This window comes from Xenopus tropicalis, chromosome 3 (assembly GCF_000004195.4).
Source record: "Xenopus tropicalis strain Nigerian chromosome 3, UCB_Xtro_10.0, whole genome shotgun sequence".
NCBI lineage: Eukaryota > Metazoa > Chordata > Amphibia > Anura > Pipidae > Xenopus > Xenopus tropicalis.
This window is the reverse complement of record NC_030679.2, coordinates 84,681,935-84,686,794: the sequence shown is the minus strand read 5'-3', so window position 1 is coordinate 84,686,794 and position 4,860 is coordinate 84,681,935.

Here is a 4,860-nt window from a genome sequence, read left to right as displayed (position 1 = left end):
CTTTGCATCTTTCTGGTTTCTTTAAATTAGAATCAACCTAAGTATCAAGGTCATAAATATTAAAATATATATAATTTACACTCTTCTATGTATTTGGTATAATAGAAGCATAAATGGGAGTTTGCCCTGTAGACGCACACTCCCTAACTCATGACTGGGTCATTGTGGCGTACTAGAACTGAGCTGCTTGTCACTACCTAAAATTGTGCTACAAAACATAGCGGAGTTAAACTTATTTGCTTTTCATGTGAACCAGATAGTCATATTCGTAGCCATCACAATGTAGCACAAAAAAACCATGGAGTGGAAGAACCTACTATTGCTGAGTGGAGGGTTACCTTCCTTACTAGCTTAAAAGTCTTGGAGCTACACAGATCTTCAGATTCCCATTATTACCCAAGTTCCCTAATGCGTCTGTTCTGTACAAATCCGCCACTCCAATTTTTACATAAACTAATATGTTTATATTAAAAAAAAAAAAAAAAAAAAGTGCAAAACTATAGTTGTTATACAGGCATACAGTTACAGGATTTCTTAAACCATGATAATGCCCCTCATACCTCCATAGGCTGTACCAGAACCACCCAAAGGGGTGCGGGAAAGAATACGTTCAAATAAAGTTTTGGGTGTTTTTGTTTTTAACTTATTTTGATTCAACTGTTTGGTGGGTTTTTTTTTTTTCTTTGAGCGCCTGATTCCCCCTTTTCATCACTACCATGCTGCAGAGATGGATCCTGGGACTTTGCGTTTCAAAGGACCCATGCACAACCCATTATAAGAAAGCAAATCAAGACTAAATGGTTAATATGAGTTAGAGGCAGAATGTTTAGTCATTCCAGTCAATGTCTAATTGCAGAGCTTGCAATCTAATTCTCCTTGTCACTATGCTTTATTATCTGATTTTATCAAGAGCCAACAAAATTGCTTGTGTATTTTTAAAAGTTTGCCCGGAGGAAACCTAACTCTAAATACCCTGATCAGGGTCAACCAACCATTGTAGCGGGGAAACCCAGTATACAAAAAGGTTCCAAGAATTCTGGATTACAGGTCCTGTTCCTTATGGCAATGAGATGATCTGTTCCTTTGTGGATAAAGCAGCAAAATACTGGAAAGGAAACACCTTTTTGCTTTTAAAATGTTTTATTTTAATGGACTGCTCAATAGGCCAAAGCTCACCCATTGGGTGTTTTTTATTGCATGGCAAGGTATTCCATGAAATTGGGTTTCCGTCCCATGATTCCTTCTGCTTTGCTCTACCTACTATTTCCCAGGATATAAAAAAAGTCTTGTCACAGAATTCTTCCTAGTATATTTCTTTAGTCTATATCTTATGAAAAGCATTATTAATAAAGTTCTTCTGATTAATATACATATTGCTAGAGCCCTGAGTACATTGCTGAGTTAGTATGATGTAGACACTGATATTCTGAGACAATTTGCAATTGGTCTTCATTTTTTTATGTTTTTTTCAGTTATTTAGCTATTTGTTCATCAGCTATCTAGTTTAGAATTTTAGCAGCTATCTGGTTGATGGGGTCTTGTTTACCATAGCAACCAGGCAATGGTTTAAAATGAGAGCCTGGAATATGAGTAGGAGAGGGACTCAATAAAAAGATAAATACTAAAAAGTAACAATTATAAAATTGTAAGATCACAGAACAATAGTTTTTGGCTGCTTGGGTCAGTAACCCCATTTGAAATCTGGAAAGATGTAGAAATGGAAGTCCAATTATAGTTAAAAAAAACTATAAAAAAAATAAATAATGAAGACATTCTATGGCATACTAAAACTTAATGTAAAGAAGGGATGTATGCCTCTATAGGAATACCTATGGTTTTCAATTAGAAGTCAAAATTGCAAATTAATCTGTTTTATTTGACACTCCTAAATATCTACCAAGCAGGGCCGCCATCAGAAATCATGGGGCCCCCTAACAACAAAATTTTCTGGGCCCCCCTCCACCCACGCCCTGCCCCCCAATGGCCCCTCCCATCATTAAAAAGGACACACAGACAATGGTAGCCCGGGCCCCCCTAAAACATTAGTAGCCAGCATCTCTCCACCATCCTCCAGTTAACCCCCCTCCCTTGTCCTCCTGCTCCTCCCCCTCAGCATCCCCCAGCGTCCTTCCCACTATCTTCCAGCTCCCACCCCCCCCCCAAGCACCCTTCGGCTCACCCCCTGCTCCCACCAGCATCCTCCAGCTCCCCCCAGTGACTTCCTTGCACCTTTTATATGGTTGCGCCCCGTGCGTACGGAGGCATGGGGCGCAACCAATCAAATTTCCTGCTGGCCACCAATAACAGAGCCCATAGTTCTTTAAAGGGGGCCCGAGCTAAAAAAAAAAAACTGTATCATGGCCGGGCTCCCTTTAAAGCGAAGATATCGTCCGGGCCCGGGACAACAGTGCCCTGTGCCCCCCTGATGGCGGCCCTGCTATCAAGCAAGAAGAAAGTGCCAACATTGTCTGGCTGTACCACTGGCTAGTAGTGATGTGCTGGTCAACAAAAATTTGACCTGCACCTGACCCAAGCTGGTCACTTTGTCATCTGCACTTAACCCTAACTCACCAAGTCTCTGTATTTATAGACCTGCACCCGCCCCTCTCTGATGTCACAAAAGGGGTGGGATATCTGGGCATAAATCTATAAATACTAATATCAAAATATGGAAGCAGAGCATTTTAAGGTAATGGGCAAGATAGGCGCAAGTAAAAATTCAGCCCTAAGCCCTCAGCCACTGAAGCTGTATAGATGTTATTTCAAACCCACCAGGCCCACGGGTCCCCTTGGTTTCAGGCTGACCCACACATCACTACTGCCTAGCATTCAGAAGCTACTTTCTCCATAATGTGTCTACATCCATTTTATGAAACTGCAGTTGTTCTCTGATTAGGAAACCCTAAGATCCAGTGGGATTCAGGCCAGACACTACTTATAAACACACCAGCTTTACAATTGAGAATGACAAGGATAGATATTAAGCAGGCCCAAGTTAACAACACAGAGAAACAGGTTACCATAACCATATACCACACACAGAATGCCCTCGTCTGTTAGGAAGCTGGATATGTTTTGTCAGTGACAAGAACCAATATGAATGGGTGGCAGATGCAGTGCTGAAACACAGAAAAAACTTTGTAAATTCATGTCAGTCTAATATATTCAAAGCATCTTGGTAAAAGGACAGATAAATAAAATGTAGCGAGCCATCTTAGTTTAGAAGCCAGGTTACTAACACTACTCATGGTGTGTGTGTGCAAAAGGGTAAGTTATCCCACTCTTCTTTAACGGCATATACAGTACCTTATAAAGCCCCCATCAATGTCAAGTGCACTTCAGTTTTGACAGTTGTTTGTCTTCAATATCTGACATTTTTAGTACATTTTGTTCCCAGTGAATAAAAAAAAGAGAAATAGTGAAAACAAAAAGATAAAACCAACAATATGAAACCTTCTTGTTTTTCTTTGGACAGTGGAATTATTGCCTTTTACAGGAAACCCTACTAAGCTCTATGGAACATTTTAAAGTGGCTTATCTCTGGCTTTCCACCCATTCAGAGGAAGCTGTCAAATAAAATGCTATCTGTTCTCCCAAAAGGCAACTTTCTATCCACTTTGAACACAGAGGGAAACAGAACAAACCCTGACCCAACTCCCTTATCTCTTCTGTTTATGTATTAGGTGGAGACTGCACTAGACTGGTTGCCAGTTCTGATTATAGCACTTGGATTACAGTATGGAAATGGTTTCATGGTCATTTGTGTGCATGGTATATGTAAGTAAGTTGCAGAACATCCATCAGTGCTCAGGTTACATGTGTTTGTGTTAGTCCCATTGTAAGAGCAGGGTGATCTCATAGCCGTGATATGCGTAACAGGATACTATTTTGTCCAGTTCTAAAATTAAATATATTCTCTGGAAACATGAAAGTTTTGTGTTAGTTACAGATGGAAGATGAAAAAGGCAAAAGTCTGTCCAAACATTATTGTGGTATCTTTCTGCTGCTTTGGAGGCAAGCAAAATACTCTGAAGCCAAGTCATCTCTTTAGCAGATAACATGATAGTGTCAGTGCATTAAATGTGTAGCTAAGATGTCAAAAGCATGTGACACTCCTTTCAAAAAAAACATGTAAGTGCTTATTTATATATATAGGCCCTGGACACTAGTGCTCAAGCACTAAGGGGCACAAAATCATGCCTCAGTGCTCATTCAAGGTAGGATAAAATGAAAAAACAGCTGGTTTAAGCCCGAAACGTTGCTGTGTGCACTTGAGTAAAGTCACTTTTTTCTACAACATTTCCGGAGTGCTGCTGTTTTTTCATTTTATCCTGGATATTGTTTTACCCTGGCTGAGGGTTCAGCTTGCACCTGGGGCTACAACTAGCCGGTTTGTCCATTGTGTAGCACACCTTAATCAATTCAGTGCTCATTCAAAGCACTTGTGTCTGCGGACATGCTGCATACTGAACCTGATGCACTGCCCAGAGCAGCCTGTCATTAAGGCGGCCATAAACAGTAAGATTTGTTAGACTGGTCTTAGTTGGGGTTGTTTTCTCTGGAAAAGAGGCACTTGCGAGGGGACATGATTACTCTGTACAAGTACATTAGAGGGGGTGTTCTTTTTTCTCATAAAAAAAGATCAACGCACCAGAGGCCACCCCTTTGCGTAGGTGGTTTTTCACGGTGAGGGCAGTGAGGTTGTGGAATGCTCTTCCTAGAGATGTGGTAATGGCAGATTCTGTTAATGCCTTTAAGAGGGGCCTGGATGAGTTCTTGAACAATCAGAATATCCAAGGCTATTGTGATACTAATATCTACAGTTTAGTGGTTGTATATATAGTTTATGTATGTGAGTGT